Source organism: Ambystoma mexicanum, chromosome 3p (assembly GCF_040938575.1).
Source record: "Ambystoma mexicanum isolate Mex_15411 chromosome 3p, UKY_AmexF1_1, whole genome shotgun sequence".
In the NCBI taxonomy this organism is placed as follows: Eukaryota; Metazoa; Chordata; class Amphibia; order Caudata; family Ambystomatidae; genus Ambystoma; species Ambystoma mexicanum.
Genome location: NC_090925.1, coordinates 576,281,466 through 576,294,943, shown reverse-complemented (window position 1 = coordinate 576,294,943; position 13,478 = coordinate 576,281,466).

Genomic DNA, 13,478 nt, shown 5'->3' with positions numbered 1-13,478 from the left:
CCAGATCTGAGTGTCCTGGAGGGTCGGTAGCAAGTGAATTTATCTTGCAGGAATTTGGGGGCAACGTTGTGGATGACACAGTGAGTAATGCAAATGGCTTTAAAGGTAGGTTGTCAACCAATAGGGAGCCAGTGAAGGACTTTGTATGGTGCTGATGTGTTCTCTAAGAGGGAGGCCAATGAGCAGGTGAGCGATAGCATTTTTGATACTTTGCAGTTTCCTAAATTGGGATGTCAGAGCACCTAGATAAAGGCAGTTTGCATAGTCTAAGCAGGAGATGATGATGGAGAGGATGGCAAAGATTTGCTGTGGATAGGTGAGGTAAGGGAAGATACACCTAACAATGCGTAGGCGGAAGAAGTAGATTCTGGACATGGTGTTGATATATAGGGAAAGGGATACATTTGTGTCCAGTGTGCATCTGAGGTTTTTCACAGAACTAGAGGTTACCGCATGGTGGGTTTTTGGGGTGTGGGGATATTCTAGAGAGTTCGGCCAGGGGACAGGTTGGGGAAGGAGCACATTCTTTTCCACAGACTAGGATTTCTGTTTTCCTAGGATTTAGGAAGAGGTGGTTGGGCGTCATCCAGTGGTCAATATCCGAGAGGCATGATGACAGATGGGGACAGTGGAGCCTGGCGATTTTGAGATTTTGAGGATGATCTGGGTATCATCTGCCTAATTGTAGCAGGTGAGATCGTGGGAGCGGGTGAGTGTGGGGAGTGGGCTGAGATAGATATTGAAGAGGAGGGGGATAGGTATGCTCCCTGTAGGACCTATTTGGGCACAGAATGGGATGCAGAGGTGAAAGGGTGGAAGAGCATGATTTGCGAGTGATAAGAGATGAAGGCAGAGATCTGTTAGGTCAGTGTCTTTGATTCATGAAGAGTCTAGCCTCTAGGAGAATGGTGTGGTCAATAATATTGAAGGTGGCAGAGAGGTCAAGGAGAATGAGTACAGTGCATCTTTCAGCATCTGCTGTAGTTTTTAGGTCCTTTCAAATGGACACTAGGGAGGATTCAGTTCCATGCAGAGCTCTGGAGCTGGATTGGTCAAGTTCAAGAAGGTTGTTGGCTTCAGTGAAGTTTCAGAGTTGTTTGTATGCTCTGCAGTCCATGATTTTAGTCATGAAATGGGTGTTGGAATTGGGCTGGTAGTTCTGGGAAATGAGTGGGTCAAGCTCTGGGCTGAAAATACAGCTCCAGAGTGACAGAGATGGAGAGGCCATGCTAGGCCCCTATTATGAGAGTGAAGCTGGCTAATGTGGAGTTCCATTGAAACATAAAAGCCAGTACAAAACCATGACTTTCGACATAAGACATAAATGGAAAGAAATGGGCCAAGCCAACTCCACTATAATTGACAAGTGCACAAGTGAAGGGGAATCTACCTAAGAACTTCAAACTGATGGATATTCCCAATGAATAAGAAATAACATGTGGTGCTGCAGATCCAGACTTTGTGTAAATTGGGAAAAGGAACTTTTTGACAGATTTGAAAATGCAGCAGTACACATGGTAAAATATTAATTGAAATGGTAGGCATGTGAAAAATACCAAGGAAGAATTGTGCCTTACATTTTAAAAGTGAAGCCAAGTGATATATTTCAGAGAAAATGACTTACTTTTCACAGATAAACTGACATTCAAATGGAAAGGCCCACTTGTTGGATTTTCTATGTAAATGTGGCCTATGTGTGAAAAATGCCTAAAGTGAACTTGTATCTGTCCAAACCATATGAAAATAAAGATGGTATGATAAACACCATGCACAGATATTATGTTAAATATTATGTGTAAGCACATCTTGTTGATGTAAAGCTGTATTTTCTGATCTATGGATGCAGCTGGTGTTTTCCCTTACTGAACAGGAAGGTCTCTGCATTTGAAACTATGAACTTAATACCTGGGTTGGGTCCACCAGGAAAAACAGGCACAGTTCAATTAGAAATACAAAGAAATAACAGAGAATTAGATCCAAATTGTGCAAGGTGTAGATAACACAGCCAGCAGAAATTACCTTTAAGGTCAGGTCTCCCTATTAAATGTGCTTTAGTGGCCAACCGTAATGACCTTTTCAGGGCTGACAGGACCTCAAGAAATGGCTTCAGAGCCACTAATGGATGATCAAACATTGTGTATGAAACAGACCTAATTGATAAGTAGATGTTCGAGTCAGTTGACGATGTAGACATTTAATTTATGAATAGGTGGGGGCTATGTGAAACTGAGGGACACATGTGATGCCTTGCCATATGATTAACATTGGGCCACCTTTTCTTTAATTAAAAGAGAATCATATGTACCAATGAGCTCATTCTGGACTCATTAAAGGGGAAAAGAAGCCTGCTGATACCATGTAAATTTGTATCCTCTGTAATGTATACAAGTCAAGTTATAAAGACATGTATGATTCTGGCCTTCTCATAATTCCGAGGGAATCGAAAGTTGGTACGATGATACGTTATGGAAGTAAGGTTTGAATCATGAAGAGTCCGAGATGTTACTATCTTGGCTCAGGAGTAAATTGATTAACTAGTTGCTCCTACTAGGAAGGGCTTGCAGAGGTATGATTAGTATTTCCAACTCGCCATCAAATATAGAACTCAAATATACAAATGTGCCAGCGCTATCTGACAAATTAGGGCAGCTGCCATTTTATAAGATTTTTAGGAACACGAAAAGTTAACACACTGTCATTTTGGGGTGATGAATCTTTCTCCTTCCTCAGCCTCCATCATCTACAGCTGCAGTGGGCGTATTGGGGCAGAGGGAGAGAGCTGGCCAATCCATAGCGTGGGAATTATGATAATAATGGGGTGTCACCAGCCCTATAAGAGATCAGTTTTCAATCTGAGAGGGATCTTTCTTTGACTTTTTGACTCTTGGGCCTTTCTTTGGATTTTCTTTTTCCCTTGACGTCCCACTCTATTGCTGGGGGTAGTTTACTTCTGGGCTTTTGCCAGGAACAACTAGCAGAGAGACAGGGAGCTACCAAGCCCTTAAACATTACATGGGAGATGGGGGATGAGACTGGGAAATCTAGAAGCTAGCTGGGCCTGCCCTTTGAGTAGCCAGAGAAAGTCTGGATGTTGGGGATGACCCTTGACTGAAGTCTTTGACCAGACCTGTGCTGTCCTCAGAGGTGCCCGGTTGGTTTCCATAACCAAGGCCTCCAATGTAATTAGATGAATCCAAATGCAAACAAAATTGTGGGGGGGAATCTTCCAGCCAAATCCCCATCTCGCATAGCTGGTAGTGGGGTGGAAATGGGGAGACCCTTGGCACATTATATTAAATCTAACTCAAATTAATTCCACTATAGAAAATGACTCTATCAGTTTAGAATGAATTGTGTTGGGGACTGCTTGCTTTAATCTTTTCCATTAAATTGTGGGGAGGGGTAAGCTATGTAAAGCTTAGCACATTGAATTGAAGTTAAAACACTTAATTTCCATATAGAATATCACAGAATGAGTGTTATTAGAGTTCAAAACTAACAAGGTTCTTGCCCAGTGTGCTAGAGCTGGTATACACAATAAAGTGCTTGTGTGACTCTACCTTTCTGAAACCCCTGTCTTCTTCATAGAAGCGGAGTGTCCGTAATTCCAAAACAAGTAACCCTAAAACGTTGTCATGCAAGTGAATGTAGATTGTGCAAAACAAAATTCTCCTATTTATTTACTTGCATCCCAAAATTAATTTTCAAAGGTCCTGAATTTTATGAAAATAAAAAGCCCAAACGATGTTCCCACTGAGTTCCTTTCCTAAATGTTCCTTTCAAATAAAAAGCCCCACATTTTTTTTCATTATGTCTCTTTTTCAAACCCTGCCTTTTTAATAAAAAAACAAAACGATTTTGCTACTGTATTCCAACACTCTGAACTTCGCCTTCAAATTAAGGGATCATATATGTATATGATGCCTGGGGGTGGGGGTTTCTGGGAGAGAATAAGAGCATTGTGATAACCCAAGCAATCAGTGGGGATCGTTATACATTTCATAATTGTTAATGTGCAAGAAATCCTCTGTGTTTTTTTATGTTAAATCTTTAAATTCAACGTGTGTTGTAGTATCTGTAAGTTCATTAGAAATACAAGTCAGTCAATTGGTGTAAGTCATTTTAAATTGTGATATTGTGTTGTGCCACTGCATTGGTGGCTGATGTTTAGGTTGTTTTATTGTTCTTTGTCAAACCTTAAATAAATATATATTTTTACAATACACCGACATGCTTTCTAGCTCATTGGTTGTACAGAAGGTATTTGCTGGGGTCTTACGAGATAAGTTGGAGGCCTCCCTAAAGTTGAATCTGTATAAGCATTTGTTTGCGCGCCACCTTTCTTGGGGTGGGAGACGGAACTTCCTTAGTTGATAGAGACCACCTAATAGATCATGACAGATCATAGGTTTTTTGAGGAGGGGTTTGATATAGGAGGTTTTCCTGGGCAGGGAAATGTGCTGTCAGGATGAGAGCTTCTAGGTTATCTGTGAGAGATCAGGTCATGGGGTTTGAAGGAGAGTCAAACCAGATGTTGAAGTCACCTAGTATTGTGAGCGCTGGAAGGAGGTTTAAGGTAATTGACATAGCATCGCTGAGTGTGTCTGCAAAGTTTTTGTTGTAAGACTGGGGTCTATAAATGAGTAGGATGCTGTGGGAAGTAGTGGGTGAGAGTTAGAATTTTACAAGTAGGGATTCATAATCTGTGGTGCTGGCTAAGGTGTCCTTTGTAAGCAGTGGAAATAGAGGTTTATATGGGATGGCTAGTCCCCCACCTCTTTTGGATCTGTTCTGAACAGTCAGGTTGTAGCCTGAGGGGAAGGCCTCATGGGCAATGGGTTCGTTGACATCAGCAAACCATGTCTCTGTGATGGATAGGATGTCTGGGTTTTTTCTGTTTGAGATTAGGTCAAAGATGTTAAATTTTTCTTATAGACCAACCTGGCATTGATGATAATGCAAGAAATGTGGTGGAATGTAGGGGTGGGTGGGTGGGTGTTTATTGTAGCACAGATAGTCATGGTGTGTGTTGTTGGAGATGTGGACTGTGATGTGAGGCATGAGCTTGCCCAGGTCGTGGTGGGGATTAATGAAGGACTGGGGATGGAGGGGGGAATGGTAGATGTGGGGTGAGGGATGGGGTGGCCAGTAGAGGACATGGGGAGTGGAGGTGGGTAGGAAGGGTGAGGGGAGGAGGGGAATAGAGCTTAGACTGGGTTGGAAGCGGGAGGGGTGATTTGGGGGCTATATCAAGGGGGCAAGAACTTCTAATGAACTCAGTATCTGCTGAAGTAATGAACAGACCACCAGGGTGACACTAGCAACCAGTCATTAAAAAAGAAACACCAAGTCGGATATTACTTTAATTTGGAACATTATTATTATTATTATTATTATTATTATTATTATTATTATTATTATTATTATTATTATTATTATGTGTGAACCTAGCTTTTAGAAGCAACAGAGTACTTTACAGAGTATACAAAAATACAGAATGTGTTGGAACATGTGGAACATAGACGTACAAGACATTTGATTGTCAGTTAGAGTCAATGAATGAAAAAAAACACTTGGTTTGTAATGTGTCAGAGAATTATGCTGAAGAACTTTAATAATAATAAAAAAACAATTCATATAGTGTACTAGAAAACAACACGCAATGGTAGACATGAGCCACTCAGGAAAAGCATATGAGAAATGTGCTACAAGTAGAAGGAGTGAGCTGTGATATGTCTATACTCCAATGCAATTGTGGCAAAGGTTTTTACCTTGGTGACAATCGAGCTCTCTGATGTGGAAGCCTCATTCTCATTGGCAACGGACTAGTTTGCATTTTCCGAGTCAGAAGCATACAATCCAACAAATGAGAAAAATAAAGTGGTATATTTTGCAACAGGATGTCTTTTTTCCCCTTTGATTTGCATTGGGGACCTGTTTTCCTTATTTTGCAAATCAGTTTTAAAAATGATGTAAAATTTGGCGCTTCGTTAATTATAAGACAATCTAACATGGAGACATTGGGCTTTGTTTATTCCACTTCATTAAAAAGCAGAGAAAGACATTGTAAAGGCTAATGGAGCCCATCATTTGGATTCGCTCACAACCCTCCAGATTGTCAGGTAACGACAGGGACAACGTCTGTGCCCAGCAGGCAGAGGAGTCTGCATAATCAAAACGCAATTAAAGATCTCCCATTGGGCAGTGTTAGGCAATACTGGCATCATAGTTTAGGTCACAGGCTCGAAGGTGTAGTGCCCTGTAAAAGAGGGTTGGCCTGATGTCTGAAAGATGTTCTGATTACTTGCCAGTAATACCATTATTCTGAGTCCTTTTTTTCCTCATCACAGTCCTAACACCATGAGCCTTCCATGCCTCATGAATCAGGAATCTCCAGAATTGTTGACCAATCAGGTCACCCCTACATCAATCCTCATCCTGCTTGATACACAAGCAGCAGAACTTCCCAATTACCCTCGAAGCGGGCCAGGTGGTGGTGTCAGGAATGGGACAAAGCAGAGAAGGAGTCAGAGTAATAGGATTACTGGTAAGTAATCAGAATATTATCTTATCATCCCGTTTCCTCGTCCCAGACCTTAGAGCATGTGGATATACATATTTATTTATTTATTTATTTATTTATTTGAATTTGTAAAGCGCACAAACAGCCCGCAGACATCGAGGCGCTGGAACAGTGGTTAAGCGTGCTTACTTTAGGGTTACATTGAAGCTGCCCTAGAAAAATACTTGAAAACAATTAGGTAGTTACAGGTTACAGTGCGTTGCAGGAAGGTTTCGAGAGTTCAGACAAAGAGGTTAGTTTTGATGGCTTTGCGGAATACAGTGTGGGATTCAATGGCTCTGAGGTGCGGAGGGAGCGCATTCCAGAGGGTGGGGGCAACTGATGGGAAGCTGGAGCCGCCCGCACGCGCTTTGTGAGTCCTAGGGACAGACAGAAGGTTAGAGTATTGTAGTCTAGATGGTTTTTGAGAGATGGGTTTGGTAATCCTGCGGCTTAGGTAAGGGGGAGCAAGGTCATGGAGACATTTGTGAGTTAAGGCCAAGGCTTTGAAGATAATTCTTTGCTTGACAGGAAGCCAGTGGACTTGTCTTCTGAGTTCAGAGATATGGTCTTTGCGTGAGAGGCCTGTGGCAGCTCTGAGCGCGTTATTCTGAACAGTTTGGAGTTTGGCTATATTCTTGGCAGTGGTACCAATGAATAAGGCATTACAGTAGTCGAGTCTCGAACCAATGATGGCTCTAGCGATGGTGAGACAGTTTTGTTGGGTCAGGAATGGTCTGGTGGCATTGATGAGTTTGGAGTAGTAGGCGGATGTGGAGGTTATGGCGTTGACCTGTTTATTCATGGACATGTCAGGTTCAAGGTACACTCCAAGGGTTTTGATGGACTGGGAGACGGTGATGGGGATACTGTCTATGACGAAGGAGGAGTACTGTTTGTTTAGTTTATTTAGGGTGGACGGTGAGCCAACCAGCAGGAGCTCAGTTTTGTCACTGTTAAGGCAGAGCCAGTTTTCTGCCATCCAGGTTTGAATTGTTGAGTAGATTGCGTTTAAGGTATTTTGGTCAGATGTGTAGTCACCTGAGAGGGGGATAAGTACCTGGGTGTCATCCGCATAGTTAGTATACGAGATGCCCATGGAGTCAAGGATTTTGAACAGGGGCCTTGTAAAGAGGTTGTAGAGGGTGGGGGCCGTGCATGAGCCTTGCGGGACGCCACACTTGATGGTGCTGGGGTCGGCAGAAGAGGAGTCTGAGAAGACCTTCATAGATCTGTCCTTCAAGAATGATTCTATCCATTTGCAGGCATTGTCTGAGAAGTTCGCTATTGATGATAGATGCTGGCAGAGAGTTTTGTGGTTGACTAGGTCAAATGCTGCCGATAGGTCGAGGAGCAGATGTGGTCAGATGTGTAGTCACCTGAGAGGGGGATAAGTACCTGGGTGTCATCCGCATAGTTAGTATACGAGATGCCCATGGAGTCAAGGATTTTGAACAGGGGCCTTGTAAAGAGGTTGTAGAGGGTGGGGGCCGTGCATGAGCCTTGCGGGACGCCACACTTGATGGTGCTGGGGTCGGCAGAAGAGGAGTCTGAGAAGACCTTCATAGATCTGTCCTTCAAGAATGATTCTATCCATTTGCAGGCATTGTCTGAGAAGTTCGCTATTGATGATAGATGCTGGCAGAGAGTTTTGTGGTTGACTAGGTCAAATGCTGCCGATAGGTCGAGGAGCAAGAGGAGAGCAGGCTTTCCTGAGTCCCTAAGGTCATCAATTTGATTCTTCAGGTCAAGGAGAGCTGTTTCAGTTCCATGCCGTGGCCTGAACCCTGATTGCCTAAGGCCAAGGAGATGGTTGTCCTCTAGAAATTTCTGTATTTGCAGGTAGGCTGCTTTATCCAGAATTTTCAGTAGGAAGGGGACAGTGGTGATTGGCCTGTAGTTTGTTGGGATGGCTGGATCAAGTGAGGGTTTTTTGAGGAGCGGGCGAACCCAGGCTTCCTTTAGACTTAGTGGGACTTCACCAGAGTGAAAGGAGGCATTGATGAAAGCGGCTATGATAGGGGCTAATGAGGGGGCACAGTCTTTAATTACTTGCGCTGGGCATACATCCCCCTTGCAATTGGATGGTTTGATGGTATGGAGGAGAGAGATGACCTCTGGGACACTTATGTCTCTGAAATCGAACTGGGGGGAGGGGTTAGGAGGCTTGGTTGGTGGAGTGGAATGACTGCTGGTTATTAGCTTGGATATCTCCTTTTGGTGGTTGAGTATTTTGGTTTGTAGGGTTTCAAGTTTATTAAGCATTGCAGATTGGATGGCATTGCACCAGGATCCATCCTTCACTATTGGAGAGGGTGGAGAAGGGGGTGTCTCCAGTTCTCTGAATATGGAGAAGATTTCGCGGCTTCTTGATTTGGCAGAGGAGATTCTGGCATTGAATGACGTTGCCTTAGCTTCAGTAATGGCAGCTTTGTAGCGTTTAGAGGAGGTTTTGAATGCTAGAAGGGTGGCTTCTGATGGGTTATTGCGCCAGGTGGTCAGTGCCGCTCGTTTTTTCCCTCGCATCTGTAAGAGGTCCTGGGTAAACCAGGCATTGCAGTGTTTATTTTTCTTTTCTTTTTTAAGAGTGAGGGGAGCTACTACATTAACGGCATGGGAGAGGACCCTTTTGAAGTCGTTGGCGAGGGTAACTGGGTCATTCACGAAAGGGGGAAGCAGTGCAGGTACATTGAGGTGCTGAGAGAGGTTGTCGTGGGTGAGGAGTTTGGCGCTGCGCGTGAGGGCGGCAGGGAGAGGTGTAGTGGGAGGTTGAGAGTTTCTAGAGGTGTTGATGTTGAAGGAGATGAGATGGTGATCGGTCCATGGCAGAGGAGTGATTAGGGTGGGGCTGATAGGGCAGTTGTGGTGAGCGACCCAATCAAGGGTACGGCCTTTTGAGTGTGTGGGGCTCGAAATGGTCTGTGTGAACCCAAGGGTGGATAGCGTTTTTTTTAAAGCTTTGGCGTGGGTGTCTTTGGGGTCGTTAAGGCCCAGGTTGAAGTCACCGAGGAGCAGGATTTTAGATGATTTCTTGAGGTTGTTAGTGATTGAGTGGGTGAGGGCTTCTTGGAATTCATAGGAGATGCCTGGAGGGCGGTAGATGAGGTGAAATGCTATAGTGTGGTTATGGGAGAGCTTATTAATGTACACAATTATGCAGATGCATTGCAAAGAAATCAAAGGTTAATGAAAGGTTTGTCAATGACACAAGACAGAACTGCTGAACCAAAAGACTGTCTCAGAAGACCAACATTTAATTTATATTGGGAGATACAAGTCTCACAGCAATCCCACATGGCAGCCTTTCATATAATCCCCCCTATGGACACTATTTTAAGCAGCTTGACATCGCACACGTGGACCTACTCTGCACATTACCGAGGGAGGGGCGGGGAGTAGATTAGAAACCTCAGAAGCCAATCTAATGACTGTTCTCAACCACCTTCTCAGGGTTGTTGTAGACAGTTGTAAACTGGTGTGCCCCAGGCAAAAGGTGTTAAACAGCTGCTCACATTGCCTGCAGGTTGCGGCCTAAGCCAAACACAATACTACCGTTGTGACTGCATACAGAGGGTGGGGCAGAGAAGGTCCAGAATCACCCGATAACACACTTTTGTATTTAGGCACTTAGGACAAAGTCCTCCTGAAGATGAAAGTCAGAAATCTCCTTGGCCCTAAAGAAGAGACCAAAGACCCAATGTTCCTCCACCTATGAGCACAGGTCACTACCACTAGGAATAAACATTTGTAAGAAGGACGGCTGGCAGAAAGTTCCTCTAAAGGTTCAAGGGTGGAAACAGAGGAAGATCCTAGGTCTGGATAGGAGAACGCACACTAGGATGGGACATTTCCACCAATTAAAGGGGCAATTGAAACCCACAGGGACCAACAAGACCTGACTGCTGACAGCTGAGCTCCAAGGGTTGAATGAGACAAAACCCAAAACTGAACCCTCATTAATGAAATCAAATATACACACTGAATCTCAGGTAAGGGGTCAAGTTTGGCCATAGGACATCAGTTAGCAAAGGACCGCCAGTGTCTAGCATATTACATGAGCTTGGAAGGGCATCGACAGTCATGGACTATCAGAGCAAGTGCTGGTGTTAGCACCACTTCCTCAAGGCCTATGCATTCATAAACCGAGCCCACTAAAAACAGCTGAGTCAGGGTCAGAGTTGGAAGGGTGGGCCATCTCAGAGAAGGCACAAGGAGGAGAACCCCCTGGAGAGACATGGTATGAGGGAAAACCAAGTGTTTCTTGTCTAGGCTGTGCTACCAGAACCAGACAGACTCCATCTCTCTTGACTCATAGAAGAACCATAAGAATGAACAGGAAGGAAAACGCCAACAGCAGGAAAGGATGCCAAGGTGATGAGAGGGCATTGTGCCCACTGCAAGGGATTTCCAGGGCCCTCAACATATAACTCAGGAGGTTAGCATTTGGACTGGAGGTGAACAGGTCTCCAGCAGGAACTCCGAAACAGTCACTACTTGACCTGATGATGGAGATCTTCATGGAATACGGCACTGATGATGGGAACACACTGATTATTAGTGTGTCTTCCCTTCAATTCCTACCCCTGCAATATAAGAGAGACATGAGATTGACTTTTGCCCCGCTCATAATCCAAATACTTATCTGCTGTAAAGAGGGGGACCTTTTTCCACTGTGTCAGTTGATATACACCATGGACATCTGATTGTATGTGTGGACCTGAACAGCTTTCCCCACAGGTGAGGTGCAAGGGAACAGAGGTAAATCCAGACAGCTGACAGTTCCCTCTATTTCAATGATCTCCCTTCCTCTTTCTGGACCACTTCTCCTAGACAGAAAAGGGCCAGAGAGTAGCACCCCTGCCGAACTCACTGGTACTTTAGCAAGGTTCAGGGCTAAGGGGATCCATTTGGAAAACTCTAGGGAATAGTTTTCTCTGAGTCACCATGCCAACTCCATTGTGTTATAGGAATACACCTTCATCGGTTTGGAATAGTCCAACAATGCTGAACTAACGGTCTTTTGTCAATAATGGCCCAGGGCACAAAAAAGATGTTTGCTTTCATATCTTGATTTACCTCAAACCACTGTTGTGCCAAAGCCTCCTCGATGTGAAACAGGCCCCTCAGTGTGCTCTGTAACATTCACTGATGGGATGTGGGGATATCATCTGCTCCTGGGTGTTGAAGAGACCCCCCTACAGACTCCATTACCTAAGTGGGGACCAGGAGTGACTCCCTAGGTTCAATATCCAACCAAACCTCACCAGAATGAGCCATACAATAGTTGTTTTACTGAGGGAAAGAGTTGCTGAGCAGGTATATATTAGCCAGCCATCCAGACAACTGCCCTTGGTGTGTATCAGGGCTACCAAAGGTGCCAGGGCCTTCATAAAGACCGTGGGGCTGATGGGAGGCCAAATAGTAGCACCTGAAATTCAGAATGGTCATCTCCTACTTCAAATCCGAAAAACTGCCTCTGACTCTCTTGAATGAGGATGTGGAAAAAATGCATCCTTGAGGTAGATAAAGAATAGGAAGATTTTCCCTGATACAAATTCAATCATTCCCCAAAGGGTCTCCATTTTGAAAGGGATCTTCTTGATGCAGCAGTGTACCCTCTTTAGGTCTATGGTTGGACATCATTTCACTTAAGTACTTGCAACCAAAAAAAGGATGATATAAACAATTTGTCCTGCTTTACACCATACAGCTTTGAAGTGCCACCATCTGAAACAGTTGATGAATATCCTCTTGAAGAGCAGGCTTCCTGAAAGCCTCTATTTCCCCTTAATCTGGGGCTATAAACTGCATTTGAATGAGTAACCCCTTCATACAGTGTCCTGGATCTGGGAAGCTCCGATCCCATCTTCCTAAGCAGGGCTGAACCTCTGGGGAGGCTCTACACTGAATATGGTATATGGGGTTCTGAGCTAAAGAAGTCAAGAAACACCTGGACTTACTGGAGGGCTAGCTTTGGGCATGAAGGGCTTAACCCCCCCTTCAATGAAATGTAGTATGCATAGAGCCTCTTGGGGCCTGAAAGGTAGCTCTGAATGTGTGCCTATAAGTAGCTTTAGGCTGGGCATGCTTTGATTGGAGTTCAGAGAGGACATTTCCCTCCTTTGCCTGCTTGATAAGCTCATTAATCGGGAAGCCAAAGATAGTATAGCTCATGAAGGGCAGCCAAAACAAGACAGTATTCTGGGAGGCTTCTGTATTCCATTGGCTGAGCCAATATTACATCCTGGTATAAATTATGGAGGCATCACCCCAGGTAACAGCTCTTATGATGTCCAAAGAATGTATGAGAGCAGGGTAATTTCCTTCTGTATAATTTCAAAAAGATCCCTGTAGTCGAGAACCTCCTCCAGATCTGGAATCAGCACTTGTAATTATGTCAACATAGACTGAGTGAAGTGCCCAGAGTATGCCTGTTAGGCAGAATCCTGTGCAGTTCCCTTGGGGAACACTACAAAAAGATTAAGACTACAGGAGTAAGCAGTAAACCCAATTGGTAGCAGTCTGTACCACCCAGATTTACCTGGTAGCTGTGGCTGAGCAGTCAGGCTTCTCTCAAGATGAGTAGGGCAGTATACCGAGGCTACACAATAGGGCTAAAACACAGTAGAGCAAGCAAACACTAACGAGAGCTTCGTATCAAAAGTATATAATTATTTATTTAAAACACACTTTAGGAAATACACTAAGCTCTATTGATCAAAGCAAGTTCAAACACAATCAGAAAAGTATACACACCTCCCTTAATAATTATTAGACAAGTCTAGGTCAAAACACCACTATTTGTAAAAACAGATGTGAGCATGTAACTTAGACGGCACTCCAATAATCAAGTTAAAGGGAGGGAAAAAGGCAGGTCATGAAAATAAAACAGTTCCCAACACTCTTCTAAGACCAC